The 13,349-nt window shown below is 40.9% G+C and overlaps 1 long non-coding RNA gene across 1 annotated transcript; it reads left to right on the top strand.

Annotated features, from left to right (window-relative positions):
* The first annotated feature begins 4,122 nt into the window (after positions 1 to 4,122).
* LOC139939833 (uncharacterized) lies at positions 4,123 to 6,551 on the top strand. The gene is made up of 3 exons (XR_011786356.1): positions 4,123 to 4,370; positions 5,257 to 5,349; positions 6,202 to 6,551. It is a non-coding gene; the product is annotated as an uncharacterized lncRNA (long non-coding RNA).
* The last annotated feature ends 6,798 nt before the right edge of the window (positions 6,552 to 13,349 follow it).

Raw genomic sequence — 13,349 nt, 5'->3', positions numbered from 1 at the left:
ATCGACCAAGTTGAGCATCCTGAACAACTTTCCTGTGTGGAGTCATGCAACATTCGTAAAACCTTGGGAATTACAACTTTTTGGTGCAAAAGTGACGTCATAATTTGACAAAAAATCTTCGATTACCGCCAAAGTGAAACATTGACGGGGTTCAAATTTGCACCGGCACAATCGGGTGGGGTATCCGCAAGAAGTAATCACGCTAGTTCGGCTTTTCGGGAGCTCGAAAATTAAAAAGTTTATTCCCCAGGCAGGGAAAAGGGAAGAGCGGCCATCTTGTTTTTCTAATAGTCAACTCTGGAAATCGCGTTTTGACGGTGCAAATCGACCAAGTTGAGCATTCTGAACAACTTTCCTGTGTGGAGTCATGCAAAATTCGCAAAACCTTGGGAATTACAACTTTTTGGTGCAAAAGTGACGTCATATTTGACAAAAAATCGTCGATTACCGCCAAAGTAAAATATTGATGGGGTTCAAATTTGCACAGGCACACTCGGGTGGGGTATCCACAAGAAGTAATCACGCTAATTCGGCTTTTCGGGAGCTCGAAAATTAAAAAGTTTATTCCCCGGGCAGGGAAAAGGGAAGAGCGGCCATCTTGTTTTTCTAATAGTCAACTCTGGAAATCGCGTTTTGACGGTGCAAATCGACCAAGTTGAGCATCCTGAACAACTTTCCTGTGTGGAGTCATGCAAAATTCGCAAAACCTTGGGAATTACAACCTTTTGGTGCAAAAGTGACGTCATAATTTGACAAAAAATCGTCGATTACCGCCAAAGTAAAATATTGATGGGGTTCAAATTTGCACAGGCACACTCGGGTGGGGTATCCGCAAGAAGTAATCACGCTAATTCGGCTTTGCGGGAGCTCGAAAATTAAAAAGTTTATTCCCCGGACAGGGAAAAGGGAAGAGCGGCCATCTTGTTTTTTCTGAAAGTCAACTCTGGAAATCGCGTTTTGACGGTGCAAATCGACCAAGTTGAGCATCCTGAACAACTTTCCTGTGTGGAGTCATGCAAAATTCGCAAAACCTTGGGAATTACAACTTTTTGGTGCAAAAGTGACGTCATAATTTGACAAAAAATCGTCGATTAACGCCAAAGTAAAACATTGACGGGGTTCAAATTTTCACCGGCACTCTCGGGTGGGGTATCCGCAAGAAGTAATCACGCTAATTCGGTGTTTCGGGAGCTCGAAAATTAAAAAGTTTATTCCCCGGGCAATGAAAAGGAAAGAGCGGCCATCTTGTTTTTCTAATAGTCAACTCTGGAAATCGCGTTTTGACGGTGCAAATCGACCAAGTTGAGCATCCTGAACAACTTTCCTGTGTGGAGTCATGCAAAATTCGCAAAACCTTGGGAATTACAACTTTTTGGTGCAAAAGTGACGTCATAATTTGACAAAAAAATCGTCGATTACCGCCAAAGTAAAATATTGACGGGGTTCAAATTTGCACCGGCACAATCGGGTGGGGTATCCGCAAGAAGTAATCACGCTAATTCGGCTTTTCGGGAGCTCGAAAATTTAAAAGTTTATTCCCCGGGCAGGGAAAAGGGAAGAGCGGCCATCTTGTTTTTCTAATAGTTAACTCTGGAAATCGCGTTTTGACGGTGCAAATCGACCAAGTTGAGTATTCTGAACAACTTTCCTGTGTGGAGTCATGCAAAGTTCGCAAAACCTTGGGAATTACAACTTTTTGGTGCAAAAGTGACGTCATAATTTGACAAAAAATCGTCGATTACCGCCAAAGTAAAATATTGATGGGGTTCAAATTTGTACAGGCACACTCGGGTGGGGTATCCGCAAGAAGTAATCACGCTAATTCGGCTTTCCGGGAGCTCGAAAATTAAAAAGTTTATTCCCCGGGCAGGGAAAAGGGAAGAGCGGCCATCTTGTTTTTCTAATAGTCAACTCTGGAAATCGCGTTTTGACGGTGCAAATCGACCAAGTTGAGCATCCTGAACAACTTTCCTGTGTGGAGTCATGCAAATTAATTTGCAAAACCTTGGGAATTACAACTTTTTGGTGCAAAAGTGACGTCATAATTTGACAAAAAATCGTCGAGTACCGCCAAAGTAAAACATTGACGGGGTTCAAATTTGCACCGGCACACTCGGGTGGGGTATCTGCAAGAAGTAATCTAGTCTTGGTCCCAAGACCATTGGTGTTGTGCGGTCACACACAACCAACGTTCCGATTATGCACGGCAAAAACTGTCCACGCTTGTAATGAACGAACGCTAGTGGGCGCTCTGTTTCTCTGATTTAGATCTGTGCGGTCACACACAACCAACGTTCCGATTATGCACGGCAAAAACTGTCCACGCTTGTAATGAACGAACGCTAGCGGGCGCTCTGTTTCTCTGCTTTAGATTTCACCATGTCTTGTGCTCACCATGGTCTTGGATATTTGCAAATTGAAGGCGTGGCCAGACTATGTAAATTACTTTTAATGTATGCAATATTCATATCACGTGACGAATCGAAGATGACTATTCAAACTAGATCGAGTCAAAGGTCAATATGATCGGCGGTCTATTTTTAATATCTTTGCTCAAAGAGTGATTCCGTGGTCATTATAGGCCTATTAAAAGGAAAACAGTGAAATTTTAAGTACAGGTACCTATTCAGATTATGAATACGTGACGATTTGAAATCGTAAATAATGGTCAAAAATCGAACGTAAAATTAGCATTCAGAGAGTCCGTGTATCGGACGCTGTATGGCCCCACTGCGTGGAGCAATCGGAACGTGAAACTGAAATAAGCCTTGTGGAATATCACGTACCGCCCATGCCGTGTCTCGTGGGGGTTGGAGGTGTTAAATCCCAGGCGCTATGAACTCCCAGCTTGCGGGTGTCGAATCCGTTGTTTCTCATGATCGCAACGTTCCAATATGCTCCATTTTGATTCATGGCCCCCCTAATTTCTTTTTGTTATGAGTTTTCAGGTAATTTTGATGATGTCAAAACGTAGGAATATCGCATTTTGTTATATTGACAGTGTTATTGTGTGAGTAGCTTACAAAAATTATGAGAATTTTGTATAAAAGGTTTAAATAAAAATAATGCTAAAACAAAATTCCCTCAAAGCATAATTTTGTCAAACAAAGTATTATTTTTTAATTCTGTGAATGAAGAGTTATTTTTGAGGTAATGATTAAACTGGGCAACTAGTGGAATTTAATGACCCGACTATTCGCCTCAAATAACTGGGAGTTGAATAGCAGTAGTCGCCGCTGGACAAGCAATCAAAATTCAAAATTTCTCATGAGTTATTCCAAAAGATATTGGTACGACTACATTCCAAAAAAATGTTATATGGTTACGTTCCAAGCTACGCAGCTACTCGGCTACGTTTACGTTCCAAGATAAGCTTAGGTCTACGGTTCTTCAAGTAACACTATAATATCAAAAGGTATGTTTTCAAGCCCGCAGCTACGTTTACGTTTTAAGATACGCTTTAGGTCTACGTTCCTTCAAGTTACACTATAATATCAAAAAGTACGCTTTCAAGCCCGAGTCAAGCTATGCGTACGTTCAAAGATACGCAGCTGCGTTTATGTTCCAAGATGCTACGCTTCAGTCCAAGATATGCTTACGTTCCAAAAGATGTCAACGTTCCAAGCTACACAGCTACTCAGCTGCGCTTACAGATCTGCTTACGTTCCTTCATGTTACGCTATAATATCAAAAGGTACGCTTTCAATCCCATGTCAAGTTACGCTTATGTTCCAAGATACGCAGCTACGAATTACGTTCCAAGATATGCTTACGCTCCACCAAAAGATACTGTTACGTTCAAGCTACGCAGCTACTCAGCTACGCTTATACACTCCAAGATACTATTAGGTTACGCTACAATATCAAAAAGTACGCTTTCAATCCCGAGTCAAGCTACGCTTACGTTCCAAGATATGCAGCTACGGTTACGTTTCAAAATACGTTCTCCCAAAGACGCTTTTGAATCCCTCAAGATTTCCTTCCCCCAAGATTAAAAAACTTTCACTGTGAATAACACTACAGTGCCCACCAGTTAATACCTGTTTGGCAGAAAATACTGTACAAAATTTCTTTACTATCCAAAAATTTACTTGGCACTACCATAGAGCTATATAATAAGACCTAGAGGGCGCACTCGGCTGTATGCTGTGCCGACAAGGACGTCGTGTCGACATTTGGAAACCGGGCATAAAATTCAATCGCGTGTGTTTTGCCCGTATCTGTTGTGCATGTAAACCATTGATTGAACGTAGGAAAGCCACTAATTTTTCCCGCACAGTCTAACAAATCGTTAGTAAAATGCCTGAAAGTTGTGCAGCTTATGACTGCACCAACCGTCGAGTCATGGGAGGTGTTCTCTCATTTAATAAGTGAGTATTTCAAGGTACTTTTCACACTAATTTATTTTAATAACTAAATAAGAATAACATATGAACGTTTTTTTTCCCGTGTCCGAAAACTGGACAGAATTGCCGTAATGAAAATGTACTAGGCCTATCATGACTATATGTAACTTTCTTGTTGAGAAAGTTCGCGGATGATGGGTCCTTCCTCCATGAATAAACATTACATATTTTCACTAGAGTTATAAACTATGTGGTACATTCTTAACGTTTTGGGCTAAGTTTAATTGTTGATGGCAAGCAGTGGCAAGTTCTATTCAAATCGATTCTGAAGTGCTGAACAATGTTGTAGGCTACAGAAACAGATAAACATGTACACTGTAGATCCTTCGCACGGAAATCATGGCCAATGCATGCATATGGGGAGGACTAAAGACAAATTATGTTGACAAATCCTGCCTTGGTTGGTCGTTTTTATTTATCCGAGTTCATATACTCATCATACAAATAAAATAAAACAAGAAAGCTCTCCTGAGAGTACTGTTACTGTTGAAAAAGGATTTTGTCAAATTTAATTGAATAGCGTTTTCTAGACCAAAAACCTATCTGCAATCTCAGGATCTGACTGGGTGCTACTTTTCGTGAATGTTGTCTCCAACTTCCAAGTTAAGTAATATTGGGTCTTGCCAGGTGGGTATACACGTGACGTCAACATTACATGTGACGTCAACAATGGGTAAAATTATTCCATTTCATCATTGACAACTAGTTTTTTAGCACAAAATTTGTATGTCCAATCACAAAAGGGGTTTATGGAATTCATGCCTGCAGTAAGATGCAATCTATCCCAGGATTATAAGATGCCTTCATTAAAACATGGTTAATTTATTATGGGATTTTCTTTTTAATTCAGATTTCCTCTTGGAAAGCAGGCTATACTCACTAAAGTGGGTGACGGCAATCAGGTTGTGCAGTGAGCACTTCAAGAAGGATGACTACATGAGAGGTTTGTATTTACTTGTACTTATTTAATTTACAGGGTCATTCCTTGTCAACTTAACATGCTTTGGAATCTGACTATCCCCAAACTAAAATATTACAATGAAAAAGAACACATGTTACAATTGTGGTTTTGTTTTAACAAATGAAGGCTATTTCAAGAGCTTTAAAATTATGTTTAAAGGCAGTGTACACTATAGGTAATAGTACTCAAATTATATATTAGCATAAAACCTTTCTTGATTACGAGTAATGGGGAGAATTGATAGTATAAAACATTGTGAGAAACAGCTCCCCCTGAAGTGACGTAGTTTTCGAGACAGAAGTAATTTTCCACCAATTCCACGAATTTGATTTTGAGACCTCGGATTTTGAATTTGAGGTCTAAGCACACAACTTTGTGTGACCAGGGTGCGACAAGGGTGTTTTTTTCTTTTCATTAATATCTCGCAACTTCGTCGACCGATTGAGCTCAAATTTTCACAGGTTGCTATTTTATGCATACGTTGAGATACACCAAGTGTGAAGACTAGTCTTTATAGTGTCCAGTGTCTTTAAGTGTATATCTGATTTGCTTTCGGAGATATGGATGTTCGAATGCGGCAGGTCATGCTGGTTAGTCAAAAGTTCTTGGAGTTTCTTTAGGGAGTCCAAGATCCACATCAGAATGTTGATCAGGTTACAAAGGGTGATTTGACGGTCATGTTACAAAGGTTGAATTGACTCGGAATGACCCTACAGAAGTGTTGTTGGCCATTCCTACTGTGATTTACAAAAATAAATCAATTGAAAGCAAGAATTTGCTATATTTTTTCAAACCTATAAAATATGTTATAAACAACCAAGTTTACATTTACAGGTAATCATCCCAGAGATGACCGAGAAAATATTCAACATGGAATCATGAGTCTGCTGTACCCTCCATCTTTCCAGCTTACCCACCACATAAACAACAGAAGCAAGTGAGTAAGAGGCCTCCACCTAAAAGAAAAATGCTGACAGCGGATCCTGGCTCACAACCTCCTCCGTTAAAAACTGTTAATGTTGCAGAAGAGCACATGTATGCAAAGATCAAAAAATGATAAACCAGGGACAGTTGAAGGTGTTGAAGCTGAACTTCGGACCGAATACTTTCACGCTGATTGAAAATGAGCTGAAGTCAATGGAGAAAGACAAACATGGTCACATGTTCTCTGAGGAAATCAAGCAGTTCGCGTCACACTACATGTCTATATAGTGCCCAGGGTATGATTTTGTTAGACAGTATTTACATCTCCCACAAGGATGTCATTATGACATCATCACCTGTCCTGTGACATCATCTTAAAGGTGTTTTATTTTAAATATTTGAAAATCTGTAACAAATCAGCCACAAGAGACCGTAGGTTTTTGTTTGCAGGATTGGGTAGGGATAAATTAGGTCTTCATTTTATTTCGTGTGCGTGACCTCTCATCTAAAAATGGCAAAAGTTATGAAGTGACTTTCAACGATGTTAGTGCCTGGCAAGGGTGAGCAGTCAAAAACAAATATCAATGACGTCACAAAGTGCAACTCTAGCGACAGGTTGAAAACTCAGTGGCGAAGTTTTGTGTAATCACCTCAAAATGTACACACGTTGATTGCTGGCAGTCATTATGTGTGAAGTTTCAGATCGATGACGTCACCAGAGGTCACGTGATGTCGTTACCAGAGGTCACAAGACGTGGCATTAAAGGTGCATTTTTTGAAAACGTATATCTTCCGAAGAAATTATGCGATTAATTTGAAACTTGGTGGAATGTTAGATACATGGCAAGTTCTTGTAAATTCTCTATTTGTGCACAAATGACATTGTGTGTAGTTTGTCATTATTATCATAATTATTATTTTTCTTTTTGGGGGGGGGGCAGGAATACTCTTTTTTTTCTTTGGGTCAGGCTTTCAATGGTTGATGTAGATCTGTACAAAATATTATCTGCAAACACATTGAATTATTTCAAATTTTTAGTTGAATGCAGGGACCAGTCTTCAGATTTGAAAAAGTGGAAAGTTTGTGTTGCATGTTGTTGATTTACATATAAGAACAGGTTTTTTTCTGTTGGATTTACCAAGTTTTATTTTAATTAACTTTCATATAACATTTTGTTTATGTTTGAATAAGGTTTTTTGTTTAACCTAATAAAATAATTGGAAATATAAATTCCATAGCGTTTGTTGTGTTATGCTTTCGTTTTCTTGCAATATCAAGTCCCTTCAAACGAATGTCAGGGTGCTAATTGATAAGCCCAAAGGATGTACATGTTTACCACCGGGTGGGTAAGATTGAAAGTCTCTTCAAGAAAGTTCACAAAATTTGACTTTTACATGTAGGCCTAAACAAAAAGTTTACATGGAGTTGTGGTTATCACATTCCCGTACATGTAGTTTTTTCTTCTAACCCTACAACCAAATTTTTTTCGTCGCCAAAGTTCATTTGGATTGTGGTAGAGCAAAATGTTATTGGATGCATTCAGTCCTAGATTTCGTATCCTTAAGCCCTCTCGTGTGACCCTGTTGCCACACGTTTTCTGTTTGTAACTTTCAAGTTTGATCCTAAAAATTCCAAAATGGGTACGACACTACAAAGGCTAAACGCCGAAACAATGTAGATGAGCATTTCCAAGACCTGACAGAGGAAGACGATCACGGCACACAACTTGTCAAGAAAATCAGTGGCTTGCCGCTGTTCATAAGAACTGTCCTGCATCACCGTGACAATGGAATACTGTTTACCGAGCGGTTAGAGACATCGACTTACAAAAAACATCTTGTTTTTAGGCCAGTAACTGGACTTTCCCTGATCAACCTCTTCAATCTGTTCTGTGGATTATCTATTCCTCTTCACAAAGGTATTGTAAATATCCTTTCAGTAAAAGCCTGGTCAAAAACTATTAATTTTCCGTTCAGAATCAATCGCACAGATCGGGAACTTCGCCCGTCAATTTGTTTTGTTTACGTTTTGTGTATACCTAGCGTTATAACATCCGGGTACTTTCCGCGCTGTTTGCCCGGTCTCACCATGCCCGACGGTGCTCCGTGTGCGCACAGCGGTAAAGCGTTGCTGCCAATGGCCAGTGCGCCCTCTAGTTCTTTTATATAGCTCTATGGGCACTACATTAACTTGGGCACTACAAAATTTCAAATTTAATTAAAAATTGGCTGGCAACCAGTTTCTGCTAAGCAATACTATTTTGTGCTAACTATAAGCAAATTGTTTAGCCAATACAGGCTTCATCAGTGTGGGCCCTGGCACGTCGGGAGCATAACGCCACGATCGCATTTCAAGCTGCATATCATGGCAATGCAGTAGTCTGGATCTGGACATTATACATAGAAATGTTTTTGCTGGTACCACAAACCTTTCTTTATCGTATTTCAACCGTGTCAAAGTTTCAAATCCTACTGATCTGGACTTTATTATACTCCGATAAAAACATATATACCAAAGATACTATAGTATCTTTGTATATACCCACACACAGAGTAAAGCAAAAGTCATGCAACGGAATTACTGCATGCATTGTACACTACATGCACAACACTGATGAATTATTCATGAGCCAACCGCAACACAGCCTCTGATTGGCTCCACCGGAAAGTCGGGGGAGATTTGCCGAAAAACAATAAAAAAGTTAAGACCCGTCGTTGCAAATATTCAAGACCATTGTGAGATCTAAAGCAGAGAAACAGAGCGCCCGCTAGCGTTCGTTCATTACAAGCGTGGGCAGTTTTTGCCGTGCATAATCGGAACGTTGGTTGTGTGTGACCGCACAACACCAATGGTCTTGGAACCAAGACTAGAAGTAATCACGCTAATTCGGCTTTTCGGGTGCTCGAAAATTAAAAAGTTTATTCCCCGGGCAGCGAAAAGGAAAGAGCGGCCATCTTGTTTTTCTAATAGTCAACTCTGGAAATCGCGTTTTGACGGTGCAAATCGACCAAGTTGAGCATCCTGAACAACTTTCCTGTGTGGAGTCATGCAAAATTCGCAAAACCTTGGGAATTACAACTTTTTGGTGCAAAAGTGACGTCATAATTTGACCAAAAATCGTCGATTACCGCCGAAGTAAAACATTGATGGGGTTCAAATTTGCACCGGCACTCTCGGGTGGGGTTTCCGCAAGAAGTAATCACGCTAATTCGGCTTTTCAGGAGCTCGAAAATTAAAAAGTTTATTCCCCGGGCAGGGAAAAGGGAAGAGCGGCCATCTCGTTTTTCTAATAGTCAACTCTGGAAATCGCGTTTTGACGGTGCAAATCGACCAAGTTGAGCATCCTGAACAACTTTCCTGTGTGGAGTCATGCAACATTCGTAAAACCTTGGGAATTACAACTTTTTGGTGCAAAAGTGACGTCATAATTTGACAAAAAATCGTCGATTACCGCCAAAGTAAAACATTGACGGGGTTCCAATTTGCACCGGCACTCTCGGGTGGGGTATCCGCAAGAAGTAATCACGCTAATTCGGCTTTTTGGGAGCTCGAAAATTTAAAAGTTTATTCCCCGGGCAGGGAAAAGGGAAGAGCGGCCATCTTGTTTTTCTAATAGTCAACTCTGGAAATCGCGTTTTGACGGTGCAAATCGACCAAGTTGAGTATTCTGAACAACTTTCCTGTGTGAAGTCATGCAAAATTCGCAAAACCTTGGGAATTAAAACTTTTTGGTGCAAAAGTGACGTCATAATTTGACAAAAAATCGTCGATTACCGCCAAAGTAAAATATTGATGGGGTTCAAATTTGCACAGGCACACTCGGGTGGGGTATCCGCAAGAAGTAATCACGCTAATTCGGCTTTCCGGGAGCTCGAAAATTAAAAAGTTTATTCCCCGGGCAGGGAAAAGGGAAGAGCGGCCATCTTGTTTTTTTCTGAAAGTCAACTCTGGAAATCGCGTTTTGACGGTGCAAATCGACCAAGTTGAGCATCCTGAACAACTTTCCTGTGTGGAGTCATGCAAAATTCGCAAAACCTTGGGAATTACAACTTTTTGGTGCAAAAGTGACGTCATAATTTGACAAAAAATCGTCGAGTACCGCCAAAGTAAAACATTGACGGGGTTCAAATTTGCACCGGCACACTCGGGTGGGGTATCTGCAAGAAGAATCACGGTAATTCGGCTTTTCGGGTGCTCGAAAATTAAAAAGTTTATTCCCCGGGCAGGGAAAAGGGAAGAGCGGCCATCTTGTTTTTCGAATAGTCAACTCTGGAAATCGCGTTTTGACTGTGCAAATCGACCAAGTTGAGCATCCTGAACAACTTTCCTGTGTGGAGTCATGCAAAATTCGCAAAACCTAGGGAAGTACAACTTTTGGGTGCAGAAGTGACGTCATAATTTGTCAAAAAATCGTCGATTACCGCCAAAGTAAAACATTGACGGGGTTCCAATTTGCACCGGCACTCTCGGGTGGGGTATCCGCAAGAAGTAATCACGCTAATTCGGCTTTTTGGGAGCTCGAAAATTTAAAAGTTTATTCCCCGGGCAGGGAAAAGGGAAGAGCGGCCATCTTGTTTTTCTAATAGTCAACTCTGGAAATCGCGTTTTGACGGTGCAAATCGACCAAGTTGAGTATTCTGAACAACTTTCCTGTGTGGAGTCATGCAAAGTTCGCAAAACCTTGGGAATTACAACTTTTTGGTGCAAAAGTGACGTCATAATTTGACAAAAAATCGTCGATTACCGCCAAAGTAAAATATTGATGGGGTTCAAATTTGCACCGGCACTCTCGGGTGGGGTTTCCGCAAGAAGTAATCACGCTAATTCGGCTTTTCAGGAGCTCGAAAATTAAAAAGTTTATTCCCCGGGCAGGGAAAAGGGAAGAGCGGCCATCTCGTTTTTCTAATAGTCAACTCTGGAAATCGCGTTTTGACGGTGCAAATCGACCAAGTTGATCATCCTGAACAACTTTCCTGTGTGGAGTCATGCAACATTCGTAAAACCTTGGGAATTACAACTTTTTGGTGCAAAAGTGACGTCATAATTTGACAAAAAATCGTCGATTACCGCCAAAGTGAAACATTGACGGGGTTCAAATTTGCACCGGCACAATCGGGTGGGGTATCCGCAAGAAGTAATCATGCTAATTCGGCTTTTCGGGAGCTCGAAAATTAAAAATTTATTCACCGGGCAGGGAAAAGGGAAGAGCGGCCATCTTGTTTTTCTAATAGTCAACTCTGGAAATCGCGTTTTGACGGTGCAAATCGACCAAGTTGAGCATCCTGAACAACTTTCCTGTGTGAAGTCATGCAAAATTCGCAAAACCTTGGGAATTACAACTCTTTGGTGCAAAAGTGACGTCATAATTTGACAAAAAATCGTCGATTACCGCCAAAGTAAAATATTGATGGGGTTCAAATTTGCACAGGCACACTCGGGTGGGGTATCCGCAAGAAGTAATCACGCTAATTCGGCTTTTCGGGAGCTCGAAAATTAAAAAGTTTATTCCCCGGGCAGGGAAAAGGGAAGAGCGGCCATCTTGTTTTTTCTGAAAGTCAACTCTGGAAATCGCGTTTTGACGGTGCAAATCGACCAAGTTGAGTATTCTGAACAACTTTCCTGTGTGGAGTCATGCAAAGTTCGCAAAACCTTGGGAATTACAACTTTTTGGTGCAAAAGTGACGTCATAATTTGACAAAAAATCGTCGATTACCGCCAAAGTAAAATATTGATGGGGTTCAAATTTGCACAGGCACACTCGGGTGGGGTATCCGCAAGAAGTAATCACGCTAATTCGGCTTTTTGTGAGCTCGAAAATTTAAAAGTTTATTCCCCGGGCAGGGAAAAGGGAAGAGCGGCCATCTTGTTTTTCTAATAGTCAACTCTGGAAATCGCGTTTTGACGGTGCAAATCGACCAAGTTGAGTATTCTGAACAACTTTCCTGTGTGGAGTCATGCAAAGTTCGCAAAACCTTGGGAATTACAACTTTTTGGTGCAAAAGTGACGTCATAATTTGACAAAAAATCGTCGATTACCGCCAAAGTGAAACATTAAATGGGTTCAAATTTGCACCGGCACACTCGGGTGGGGTATCCGCAAGAAGTAATCACGCTAATTCGGCTTTTCAGGAGCTCGAAAATTAAAAGTTTACTCCCTGGGTAGGGAAAAGGGAAGAGCGGCCATCTTGTTTTTCTAATATTTAACTCTGGAAATCGCGTTTTGACGGTGCAAATCGACCAAGTTGAGCATTCTGAACAACTTTCCTGTGTGGAGTCATGCAAAATTCGCAAAACCTTGGGAATTACAACTTTTTGGTGCAAAAGTGACGTCATAATTTGACCAAAAATCGTCGATTACCGCCAAAGTAAAACATTGACGGGGTTCAAATTTGCACCGGCACACTCGGGTGGGGTATCCGCAAGAAGTAATCACGCTAATTCGGCTTTTCGGGCTGCCTCGAAAATTAAAAAGGTTATTCCCCGGGCAGGGAAAAGGGAAGAGCGGTCATCTTGTTTTTCTAATAGTCAACTCTGGAAATCGCGTTTTGACGGTGCAAATCGATCAAGTTGAGCATCCTGAACAACTTTCCTGTGTGGAGTCATGCAAAATTCGCAAAACCTTGGGAATTACAACTTTTTGGTGCAAAAGTGACGTCATAATTTGACCAAAAATCGTCGATTACCGCCAAAGTAAAACATTGACGGGGTTCAAATTTGCACCGGCACACTCGGGTGGGGTATCCGCAAGAAGTAATCACGCTAATTCGGCTTTTCGGGGTGGCTCGAAAATTAAAAAGTTATTCTCCGGTCAGGGAAAATGGAAGAGCGGCCATCTTGTTTTTCTAATAGTCAACTCTGGAAAGCGCGTTTTGACGGTGCAAATCGACCAAGGTGAGCATCCTGAACAACTTTCCTGTGTGGAGTCAAGCAAACTTCGCAAAACTTTGGGAATTACAACTTTTTGGTGCAAAAGTGACGTCATAATTTGACCGAAAATCGTCGATTACCGCCAAAATAAAACATTGATTGGGTTCAAATTTGCACCGGCACACTCGGG

Source organism: Asterias amurensis, chromosome 7 (genome assembly GCF_032118995.1).
Source record: "Asterias amurensis chromosome 7, ASM3211899v1".
In the NCBI taxonomy this organism is placed as follows: domain Eukaryota; kingdom Metazoa; phylum Echinodermata; class Asteroidea; order Forcipulatida; family Asteriidae; genus Asterias; species Asterias amurensis.
Note: the sequence above shows the minus strand (reverse complement) of the source record. Positions and strands in the feature narration are given on the sequence as shown.